Source organism: Panthera tigris, chromosome B4 (genome assembly GCF_018350195.1).
Source record: "Panthera tigris isolate Pti1 chromosome B4, P.tigris_Pti1_mat1.1, whole genome shotgun sequence".
Taxonomy (NCBI): Eukaryota; Metazoa; Chordata; class Mammalia; order Carnivora; family Felidae; genus Panthera; species Panthera tigris.
This window is the reverse complement of record NC_056666.1, coordinates 90545069-90557927: the sequence shown is the minus strand read 5'-3', so window position 1 is coordinate 90557927 and position 12859 is coordinate 90545069. Positions and strand designations below refer to the sequence as shown.

The 12859-nt window shown below is 42.3% G+C and overlaps 1 protein-coding gene across 1 annotated transcript in view; it reads right to left on the bottom strand.

Moving 5' to 3' along the window:
• HELB (DNA helicase B) overlaps nucleotides 1-12859 on the bottom strand; it is a 62405-nt gene that overhangs the window by 32427 nt on the left and 17119 nt on the right. The window lies entirely within an intron of this gene.

The following is a 12859-nucleotide window of genomic DNA, read 5'->3' as shown; positions in this document are numbered from 1 at the left end:
GCCAGGTTATCTATTTCGATGCTCAGCCGGGTTTGGAAACTACTGGATTAGATGACATTCAAAGTCTGTTTCCTCTTTTCCTCTGTGAGTGCACACTGGTCTCCCAAGCTCCTTGCAGCTGGACTACCTACCTGCTAACAGTGGGGCAAAACAGCATCTACTTATAGCCAAGAGTATGGACAGGGACTGGGGAAAGGAAGTAGAAGAGAAAGCAAAGAGGCTTAAAAAGTTATTCCGGAGCCATGGTTCCCATACGGGATACTGTTTGAAAGTCATGGTACTCTTTGAGGAACACCATAAAACATATGATTACCTTACTTATTTTTATACTATTTGTTATGAAATTACTCTATTAATAATAAACCTAAAATACCTAAACATGTGCTGTTTGCTAAATCCCAAAGCATTTTATGATAGATTTTAATATACATTAACAACAGCCAGCACCAAAGTTTTAAGAAAAATCTATGGGAGAAAATACTAAAATTGATTTTTCCCTTTGGATACAAATCTTTCTTCTTGTTGCTTTTAGAAAAACTCTGTTGTAGCTGACAAAACACCAGGTGTTTCCAAGATTTCCAAGGATCATCTGTGTGAGGTTGAATTCCTTGCTTAACACTCAATAAAGGCTACTGTTCCCACCACAGTATTAAACCTGGTCTGCCACAGTCCTGGTCTCTTGGATGGAAATCAGTGGATACCTTCTTGCCTTTGTCTTACCTCACCTCTCAACCTTTGACACTGGTAACTGTTATCTCCTTGTAACACTTTGTTCCCTGGGCTTTCCGTGACCTGTGTTCTCAGGGCTTCCTCCTACTTCTCTAGCCATGTATAGTTTCCTTGGGCTCCTCTACTGCCCTCTTAAGTACTAATATTCCCCAGAGGTCCATCCTAAGCACCTTCTCACTCTGTAACCCTCTCCTCGAGCATCTTTCACCTACTCTGGAATCGACACTCACTGACTCCTAACCTCATCTCCAAACCTGTGCAAAAAACCGCCTAGTAGATGCCACTGCTGGATGTACCTCAGCTACTTCAGACTCAGCGTATCTAAACTGAAAGTTATCTGCTGCCCAAATCTCGGTCACTTATGTGTGTCCGAATAGTATATTCTTGTTACCGACATGGTGATTAGGGGACAAGACTCCAGAGGTTAAGCTACTGTTTATATAACTCAATTGCATTCCTCGAAGTAAAGTGACTATTTGGAATGGTGCGAACTTTGCTTCCCTACCTGTTGTTTCTTCGTTTTAAAAATGTTAACTATTCAAGGTTTCTGAATACCATTTTTACCCTTTTTACACAGTAAGCAACAATACTCCAATCTGACTATGCATGAAAATCACTTGGGATGTTTCTAAAAGTGAGATTCCTGGATCTACCCTGAAGGTACGTGTCCACAAACACAGGCATGGAGTTATTTGCTCTGTAATTGTTGTAGTAGCAAGTAAGTGGAAATAGCAGAAATGTGTCTAAGTAAGAGACTTACTGAATTATGATACATCCATCCAATGGAATATTCTCCAGTGACTTTAAAAAAGAAAGGAAAATCTCTATGAACTGATAATGAGTGGTTTTCAAGATATTCAATTAAATAAGAAAAAGCAAAAGCCATGCATATAGTTTTATTTATGTGTATATGGGTATGCTTGTTTGGGGGAGAAAGAAGGAAGGAAGGGGGATAGGAAGCCAGGAAGACCAGGAGAGGTAAACCCAGAAATTAATGAAAATAGTTACCTACAGGTAGGATAGAAAGAAGGTAGAGGAAACAAGACTGGGAACAAGATCTCTGAGCGTAACTTTTTATAATGGTTTTAACTTCTGAACTGTGTGAATGGTTCACTTATTCAAAAATAAATAAACCAAAAGCAAACCTGAATTGGACACAAACAGAAACAAATGAAAGTGTCTATCAAACATATGCTATAACCTTGCAGGGAAAATAATTACTTCAAGTTACTTTTGAATACTTTGAATAAATACTTTTAAGTTACTCTGACCATAGACCCTTAACAGGATATATGCTGAGGACAAAAGATCTACAAAGTAATCTTAAACTTCACCACACACTATGGGTAATGCTAGTTTTAATAATGTTATGATAATTTTGAAATTATGTATCATAGGATAAAGCAGATAAGTAAATGCCTTTATGTTTTTATCAAATGAAGGTTTTTAATGGATATGAAAAGAAAACAAATGGAATGAGAAAACTCCTACAATATTAAACTTGCATTAGCAATGTCAATATGAGCTGTGGTTTCTTAAAATATATTTTCTAGTTCTGTCTATTGAGAGGACCTGAAAAGAATGTCATCCCAGTAACTCTGATCACATCTACCACCCTAACTCTTGGTTTTGGAATACCATTTTGTCATTCAAAGAAATGGAGGCTTCTTAAGGAGTGGCTATTTCTACCTCTGAAACAAGGAAAATAGAAGGCAGACCTGGGGCTTGTTGTACCAGATGGCAAGGAAGCCCTCAAAAAACAATGGGGTGATGATAAAAGGATTCAGGCGCCCCCTTGAAGGGACTTCCACTAGCCAAATTTCGGGAAGCTTGAGAATCAGAAAATCACTGCACTTGATTGTAACACACTGAGTATGTAAAAAGTGATGTGTCCATTGTGATACTTCCTAAAAACAAAAACAAAACAAAACAAAACAAAACACCTTTTAAGGAAGAAGGAAAGGGGGAAAAAAAGGAAAAGAAGAAAAGAATGTCAGGTAAGAAATTTAAAAAGAAATTCTAAAAATATAAAACACCATTTTGCAATCCGCAACGTAATAACGGATTCAAGCAAGGGTCACAAAAGGATAAAAAAAAAAACAAAAAACATTGAGTGAAAAGTCAATGGGAAACCGTGGCTCAGTAGTCTCGCGGCTATAATAGATTACAAACTGCAAAGGGGAAAATGTATTTTTACAATGAAGATTCTTGTCAGTCACCCCTTTATCAAGTTTTCAAACTTCACACCATTAATGAGACAAACTGATGTGTGTCTCATGGTAGGATGCAGTACAATGTACAGAAGATCAGCTGTGAAGTATTTTTGCCAAAAACATTTAACCTGGTTTTAATTAAGGCTGCAGACCACATTGTTCAATGAAAATATGTGAACTACATATGTAATTTAAAACTTTCTAGTAGCCACATTAAAAAAAGAAACAGGTACCATTAATTGTAATGATGCATTTTATTTAGTCAAATATATCCAAAATATTTTTATTTCAACAGGGTAATTGACATAAAAATCACTAATGAAAAATTTATGCTCTTTTTTTTCATGCTAATTCTTTGAAATCTGGGGTATATTTTACCCTTATAGCACATCTTAACTTGGACTAACCATATTTCAAGTACCCAATAGCTACATGTGCCTGCTGGCTACTATATTGGATAGCACATTTCCAGATCTAATTTCCAACTTGCCTAAAATCCAAGGAACTGAGGTATAAACTAAATAATGCCACGAGGAAACAGAAAGATCTAAAATAGAAGTCAATACAGTTTTCATAAAGGGCCAGATAATAAATATTTCAGGTTTTGCAGGCCCTGTGGTCTCCATCACATAATTCTCCTGCCTCCTCCTCCGGCTCTTCCTCCTCCTTCTCCTTCTCCTCCCTTTCCTTCTTTCTCTTCTTTTTTACAACCCTTTAAAAATGTAAAAGCTGTTTTTAGCTCTAGTGCTGTTCAGAAACAGGCCATAATATATGCAACTTGACCTAGCACATGTGACATTCTACAAGACAACTGACCTGGATTTTCTGAAAAGCCAGCGTCATGGGGGAAAAGGTAGGAAAGAACAAGAGGGATTCCGGGATTGACGTGAGTCCAGTCACTGAAGCCAAGAGTATCAGGAATGGGTACAAGGTGAGGCTAGAGAGGTGGGCTACAGCCAAACATGCCGTGCCTTGGGAGGCCTCAGTAAGGTTAGTGAGGAACCACTGAAGGCTCTAAACAGCTTAACCATTTTCTCCTGAAACCGTGGCTATTCATCTCACACAAAAGCAAGCTCTCGTGTCAATGTCTGCTTGAAATCTATCCTAGGAAATTTGTTAAATAAATCAATCTGAATCATGAAGCAAAGAATTTTCAGTATCTCATTCATGTTGCTTCTCATGCAGAAGTTTTTTTTTTTTCCCTATGTTATCTATAATGTGTCTTCTGGTTATTTTGGAAATGTATTTGTTTTAGAATGCCTGGAGGGGATCAAGGCAGGTAGCCCACTGTGAAGTTGTCATTAGTAAAGCCTAAACATTTTATTGGGAGAGCAGGGAGGGAATAAGGTTTAGTGACCTGTTTAATTAATGTAATGAAGTAAAGCACACGGTTAAGGTGTAGTCACGATAATGACGGTTTCACAGTTACACGAAAGCACTTCAGATTAATTTATCCTGATGAGTGTTTGAATTAGTATTTTGTCTGTTTTGTTTGTTAAAGTAATGTCTGGAAGGAAATGGTAGAATCAAAACAAGAAATGGGTTAGGGGCGCCTCGGGGACTCAGTCGGTTGAGCGTCCAACTTCGGCTCAGGTCATGATCTCATGGGGGTTGGCTTGTGAGTTTAAGCCCTGCGTCAAACTCTGTGCTGGCAGCTCAGAGCCTGGAGCCTGCTTCAGATTCTGTCTCCACCTCTTTACCTCTGCCCCTCCCCTGCTCACGCTCTGTCTCTCTCTCAAACATAAATATTAAAAAAATTTTTTTGAAAAAGAAATGGGTTCAATAATAGGACTGCAAAAAGATTGGTAATTACATACAGAGCAGAAATTATAATCAAAATGTGTTCAATTTCATTTAGTCAACAGATATACCTATGTGTGGCAGGTAGTACTGTTGTCAGCAGATGCCTAGTTCCCCTGTCATCCTAAGCACATAGGACTTTACTTCCCCACCTATTTGAAGTCAGTCATGGCCATCTGACTTGCTTTGGTTGATGAAACGAGAGCAACGTGTCACTTCAAGGTGGAAGTATTTAATTGTGGGTGCTCCGCTCTCTGTCCCTAATTATTCCTTACCTTGATGACTGTGGGAGTGTGAGGTACAATGGCGATCCATCATATGATGGACAACTGCCCTGGAGAGTTCTAGAGACCTGCAGGAAACTTTGAGTCAACGAGAATAAATCTTGGTTGGGTTAACCCACTAAGATTACGGAGTTGTTTGTCTTGTCAGCCGAACCTAGCCTATCCTTCCTGACATAAGGCTGATCACATACTAGGTGGTTGTGTTGGTGGGTACAGTGAGAGACCTAAGGAAACAATTATAAACCTTGCCACAAAGTTCCTATAAAATAATTAAGGTATGTACATTGGGAGTTAATGGGATGAGGGGCTGGAAAACCGTACTAAGGGCTGATTCAGCAGAGTTTTGAATGCTAAAACGCTGGGATAGCATTGTGCGGTAGGAAAATGGATTAAAGAAGTATAAAGCCTTACCCACAAAGAGTGGATATCTAGTTTCATAAGTCTCCAACCAGAAATCCGGACTCCTAGTAGTTCAGTAGTGATAGACCAAAAAGGGAAAAAAGACGGAAGAAAAAAGTCCTTTGGGAGTGCCTAGTTGACTTATGATGTTATTTAATACGTAAAGTATGTCTTTATAGTGTTTTTAAAAAATGATATGTAAGATGACAAACTGATATGGATTTTTAAGGTGAAAGAGAAAAGTAATGTCACCTCTGAGGAGACAGATTGGGTAGTAAATACCACGAGATCCCATGAAGCCTTCGTGGCCTCTTCTTTACCACCTGGGTGCCACCGTAGAAATATTGATCTCAGTAATTGCCATTGATGTTACGCCCCTGTCTCTAAATGTTACAAAGTAATGGTCCCAGTTATCTCAATTACAATTGAATTTAGTCTGCATTATTATGTAAGTTTTTACTCAAGGTAAAATAACGTGAAGGGCTAACTCCATGCCCTTCTATTTCTATTTCAGCATATACGTCTTTAAGTTCTAGGAGAGTATGTTGATGAAAGAACTATTGCTTTCTTAAATATGCTTTCTAGAGGCTCCTTTCCTAACATGTATGCCATGATTGAAGTAAGCACAGAAGCGAAAGCACAACAACTCTGCTACCCCAGAGGTACGGTGCTGCAGACAGATCCCTCGTTGGCCATCTTGGTCTTCAGTTGTTAGGCAGTTTATGAAAATTATTGATCTCACAGAATAAGTGGGGGAAAAAAGCAGCAGAAGTTTGGAAAGTATTAGTGAGAAGAAGCAAATGGTTACAACCCATTTATTCAGTCAATACGTATTTCGGGACAGTTACTGGGCACTAGAGAAAGATAGTGAACAAAACAAGTCCCTGCATATTCTAGGGGAAGGAGATAGACAAAGATCAAGGAAATACAAATAGCAAGTGGTTCTAAGTACTACGGGCTACACTGAGATTAAGGGGAGAGAGGATGACGGGAGTGGAGGCTTCTTATTTCAGATAATGGTGATCGATAGAAATAGAGACAGAGATAGTATTAAACTGACATTGAAAAGATAGTGTGCTATGTTGGCTCTGGGATGAATTATTGAACAGAAGAAGTGCACATCGAGGAACAGGTGAAAAATGTAATAGTTACGCAATTCATAATCAGTAATAGAGGAAGAAGACTGACGTCATGGAACAGAAATATATTTGGGCATTCCACAAGGTCAGCCTGGTTGCAGAAGTCAAAGTGCCTTCAGATTACCAGCTGTGTTTTCCTGGGCACATTGTAAGTGGCTGGAAAATTCCCTCCATCTGTGCGAAGATTCTACCTATGGCACATACCTCTGGTCAAAGACAAAAAAAAAAAAAAAAAAAAAAGTCGCCCAGCTCATGAAGCATTGAAGAAAAATAAGATACAAAGAACTAGGGTGGAATGATAAGGAGCAAAAAGGGAAGGAATGAGTGAAAGACAAGTAACATGCAGAAAGAGAATTACACTGAGGATAAAGCCATTATATGCAGGGCAGTAGAAAAAAGAATTTGAAAATTCTCAAAAAAAAAAAAAAAGCCATAAAGCTATAACAACAGTTCATTTTACCCAATGGCTTATTTCATTAAGGAAGATAAAATCTGTGAAATTCCACTTTTCATAGACGAAAACAGAATTTGGAGAGGGCACAGAAAGATTCTTTCACACCCAGAAAAATAGAACATTTATGTATTTTTTATCTTCCTTTATTTATAAACAAGAAAAGTAGCTAATTTTGAGTGCTTATGATGTGTCGGCCATCAAGTGCTTTTAGTGAATTAGCTCCTTTACTCTTCCCAACAGCCCCAGGAAGTAGGTACCAGTAAAATATCCATTTTACTTCTGAGGAAACTCTTGTGAAAAGGTTAAATAACTTGCTTAAGGTTGGAAGCGGCCGAGCCGGGATTTGAACCCAGGGAGTCTGGCGCCAGCGCCTGTGTTCTTTGCTGCTGCGTGTCCAAGCACAGCTCTGTGTTCTCAGCATCTGTGCACAAAGCCAAGAACACTGGGGTTGTGTGGAGACAAATATTGCTGCAAAAGAAAACTCCTTGATTTTCTGCCTTCGCTTATTTGTTTGAGATTTGTAAAACATACACACGTTCCTTTGAGATCCTCAAGTAGGTGTAAAACAGTTATAAAGACAGCCACAACATGATGTCATCTGTGAGTGATCCATAACTCAAATTGCACGGAGGTTACTTTTCACGCAGCTGCTGGATCAACCTGTAAGAACTCCCTGCTCCGCGGTTTCAGATCAATAGTGCATGTGGGAGAAATGAATGTTCCTTACCTCTTTCCTGGCTAGCTCTGTTTTGGAAAGATTATTGTTGGCTGACACCTTCCCCATAACATTTGACCACTACTCCACATTTTGAGAAAAAACGCTTCCTTACAGCTCCCACACTGCTCTTTAAAAAACTCCACCTATTATCTCTTTGCTAAGTTGTATCATTGCCAAATAATAAGGGGAAGTACAAGGTTTGAACTATTTCTTTGCGGGGGGGGGGGGGGGGCGGGATTCACTTAAGAAGATGATGCTCAGATATCCGGACATCTAATTAATCCCTAAATTGCATCTATTCTCCTTTTCCTCTAAAATGTCTCTTCGATTGCCCCTTCATTACTATGTTTCACTCAGGGCCCTTCCCAGGGTGTGTGGAGCCATGGGCAAGTATTTTTTGCAGCGCTCCTGTCTGTATGAACGATTTAGGCCACCCTAAATCAACATGGCAGTGCCATTCTGGCAGCCCAATCTCATGCTCACACAATCCTAAAACAAAAACCAAAACCTGCATTGCCCAGTAGGTGCAATTAGCTTGCCGGGTCACCCTCCCGGAACCAAGACCTGGCCACAGAACCCCAGGATGATAGCATAGTCGAGAACCACAGAGCAACTTGGGATGTCTGATCAAGGCCACTCATTGGACAGGCAATGGAAGATCGTCCACAAACAGAGAAACTGGTACTGAGCCCACATGGGGCCCCGGTTCTGGTTGGAAGCGCCCCACCCAGATGGACACCAATCCATTCTCAGCTGGTCCCAGGTACCAGAGAGGGTCTGAGGAGATTTAAGGAAGTCACTTCAAAGAGTGAGACCCCCTGATGTCTGGGGCCCTTGTTAGGAGCCCTGAGTTACAAGTCTGAAAGTTATACCAACACCTTATTCTGTACCTTCTCACCTAACTTAGTACAACTCTGTCCTGGCTGGCCTCACAACCTCCATTTTCCTTCTTTTTGTGGTCATTGTTCTCCTGGTGCAAACATACTATTTCACGGTCTTATTTTGTGCCCTGTTGCCTCTTACTGATTTTATCAAATACCAAGCCCTCAGTTGTAGTCCTCATTTACATTATGGTCTAGATCCTAGCCCCTCTCCCAGTGCCTGGGTGGCTCAGTCAGTTAAGTATCTGACCTCAGCTCAGGTCATGATCTCACGGTTCGTGGGTTCAAGCCCCATGTTGGGCTCTGCTGATAGCTCAGAGCCTGGAGCCTGCTTCAGATTCTGTGTCTCCTCTCTCTGACCCTTCCCTGCTCTCACTCTGTCTCTCTCTCAAAAATAAAGTGATATCTAGATAGATAGATAGATTGATCCTAGCCCCTCTCATCTGCTCAAGATCATTCACTCCAGCAACCCTTCCCTGGTTAAGTGTCTGTTTCTTGATCTCAGCTCAGGTCTTGATCTCAAGGTCCAGTTGGTTGTGAGGTCAGGCCCCAGGTTGGCTGTGAAGCCTACTTAAAAAAAAAAAAATTCATTTCTCTGTCCTCACTTCCCCCACCAGTCACCAACCCATTTCTTAGCTCTCCTGCACCAAAATCACTTAATAGGATTGTCTATATTTATTTATCCTCAATTCCTCTCCTCCAGGGCTAACTTGTGCTCTGCCCAAAGACATTTGATAGAGGAGGTGCTGGTAAAGGCTGAAATCCAATTCATTCTTTGCTTGCCAAGCAAAATGCCTGAAACAGGACTTTGTCATTTTTGAGGAACAACATTTGAAATTGATCTACCTCGAGGCATCACCGTTTCCAATTGGCCAGCCAGAAACAGGCTTTAAAAAAAAATTTTTTTTAAATGTATATTTATTTTTGAAAGAGACAGAACACAAGCAGGGGGAAGGGCAGAGAGAGAGGGAGACACAGAATCCGAAGCAGGCTCCAGGCTCTGAGCTGTCAGCACAGAGCCCGATGTGGGACTCAACCCCACAAAATGTGAGATCATGATCTGAGCCAAAGTCAGACACTTAACTGACTGAGCCACGCAGGTGCCCCCAGAAACAGGCTTTTTTTTATTGATTTTGCACAAAGGTCCTGCATGTTCTCCTGGTCTTTGTTAGCCCACTTCAGTGAGACTTCTACTCCCATCATTCTCCTGAAACTCCTCTGCTCCAAGGCCACCATGTGGCCACGAACACAGGACACTCACATCACTATACCCCATGGTTGGGGTATTTGTTTCCTATTGCTGCGATGACAAAGTACCACAAACTTAGTTGCTTAAAACAACACAAGTTTATTATCACACGGTTCCAGAGGTCAGAAGTTCAAAATGGGTCTGCAGGATGCCTTCCTTCTGAGGCCCTAGGGGACAGTGTGCCCCTTGCCACATCACTCCGAACTCTGCTTCCATTGCCCCATTGCCTCTGCCTCTGACTCCAAACCTCTTGCCTCCCCCTTCTAAGGACACTTGTGATCACATTGTTCCCACCCTGACAATCCAGAACAATCTCCCCATTTCCAGTTATTAACACGATCCCATCTACAAAGTCCCTTTTGCCATGGAAGGTAATGTATTCACAGGTTCTGTGGAGTAGGATGTGACTGTCTACTTGCTCAGGGCAAGTAGTAATTGGGGTCCCTTGCTCAGTCTATCAGTTAGCTCTCAGCTGTCCTCTTACATGACTTATCAGAGCCACATTGGACGCACCTAATCTCTCCTTCTGCCTTCATACATTTTGGGCCCCTGGTTTCAGGGACACCACTATCTCTTGATCGTCTCCCTTTCTCGTGTCTGCTGCTTCCGAGTAGTTGCCTTTTCTGGTCTTCCCTGTTCTCCCTGACCACTTGGTCTTTGCTCTTCTCTCTACACTCTCTTTATTTGGTCTCATGTCTTTAAATAGCATCTATATGCCATGATTCTTTTTTTTTTTTTTCTTTTAATTTTAGAGAGAAAGATTGAGAGCACAAGCCGGTGAAAGGGACAGAGAGAGAAAGAAAGAGAATCCCAAGCATGCTCCACATGCAGCAGAGACTGATGTGGGGCTCAATCCCATGACCCTGGGGTCACGACCTGAGCTAAAATCAAGAGTCAGACACAACCGACTGAGCCACCCAGCAGCCTCGTTATGCTGTGATTCTTAAGTTTGTATTGCTGTCTGTTCCCCTCTTGAACTATAAGCTTGTATTTCCAACTGCCTGCCAAAAAACCCCATTTAGATCAGTAATACACATGTAAAACTTAATATGGCCAAATATGAATCCCTGATCTTTTCCCCTCAGATCTGCTCCACCTACAGTCTTCCCCATCCCACAGTGATGGCAACTTTATCCTCATGGTTGCTCTAGCCAAACTCTCTGGATTCATCCCTGACTCCTCTCTGTCTCCTCCATCCCATAACCAACCCATCAGCAAGTTCCACTGACTCTACCTTCAGAACAGGCCCAGAATCTGACAGATCTCACCATCCCCACTGCTTATACACTAGTCCCCCCTCTGCCTTCCTTTCTGTGCTAGCTTATCGCAGCAACCTCCTACCTGGTCTCCTGCGCCCAGTGCTCTCCCAGATAGAGCATTTCTCAATGTAACAGCCGTAGTGATCCTTTTAAAACAGGTCTTAGTATATTACTCCCTTGCTCAAAACCCAGCGATGGCTCCTTATCACACTCATGGTAAAAGCAAAAACCTAAATGGTTCTACAGGCTCTGCCCTACCATCAGTCTCACTGACAGTATCTCCTCCTGTTCTGCCCTTGGATCATTCTGCTTTGGCTGCACTGGCCTCTTTCTTGTTCCTTGAACGCATCAGTCTCAGGGCACTTCCCCGGTGTGTTCCCCCCTGTCCGGAAATGTCTTGCCCAGGGATCTGTGTGTCTAGCTCATTCACCATCTTTGAGTCTTTGTTCATATATCATCTTCTCAGTGGGACCTTCCCTGTTCACTCTGCCAAAGGCACCTGGTTGGGAATGTGAATTGTTAGAACCCTTTGAAAGTGATTGTGAAGTGTCTTTTAAAACATATTAACACATCCTTTAATATAGTGATTCCATTTTGGGGGATCTCTCTCACAGAAATAGAAGGCGTGGAAGAGCCCTGTATAAGTTTATGGGGATATTTATTGTACATCTTTCTTAAACCAAAAAGAAGCCGGGAACAATCTGATTGTTAGTCAATAGGAAAGTGGTTGGATTAATTATAGTAAATCATATTAAAGAGCATTATGCAGCTATTAAAAAGAATGAAGTTTCTTGGGGCACTAGGGTCGTTCAGTCTGTTAAGCAACTGACCCTTGATTTCAGTTCAGTTCATGATCTCAAGGACATGAGATTGAGCCCCCGAGGTGGGCTCTACACAGAGCATGGAGCCTGCTTGGGATTCTCTCCTTCCCTCCTCTCTGTCTTGTAAAAAATCAACATTAGGGGCGCCTGGGTGGCTCAGTCGGTTAAGCGGCTGACTTCAGTTTAGGTCACGATCTCGCGGTCCGTGAGTTTGAGCCCCGCGTCGGGCTCTGTGCTGACCTCTCAGAGCCTGGAGCCTGTTTCAGATTCTGTGTCTCCCTCTCTCTCTGACCCTCCCCCGTTCATGCTCTGTCTCTCTCTGTCTCAAAAATAAATAAACGTTAAAAAAAAAAAAAGAAAAGAGGGGTGCTTGGGTGGCTCAGTCGGTTGGGCAGCCGGCTTCGGCTCGGGTCATGATCTCGCGGTCCGTGGGTTCGAGCCCCACGTCAGGCTCTGGGCTGATGGCTCAGAGCCTGGGGCCTGTTTCACATTCTGTGTCTCCCTCTCTCTGACCCTCCCCCGTTCATGCTCTGTCTCTCTCTGTCTCAAAAAGAAATAAACGTTAGGGGCACCTGGGTGGCTCAGTCGGTTGGGCATCCAACTTTGGCTCAGGTCACGATCTTGTGGTCGGTGAGTTCGAGCCCCGCGTCGGGCTCTGGGCTGATGGCTGAGAGCCTGGAGCCTGCTTCCGATTCTGTGTCTCCCTCTCTCTGACCCTCCCCCGTTCATGCTCTGTCTCTCTCTGTCTCAAAAATAAATAAACGTTAGGGGCACCTGGGTGGCTCAGTCGGTTGGGCATCCAACTTTGGCTCAGGTCACGATCTTGTGGTCGGTGAGTTCGAGCCCCGCGTCGGGCTCTGGGCTGATGGCTCAGAGCCTGGAGCCTGCTTCCGATTCTGTGTCTCCCTCTCTC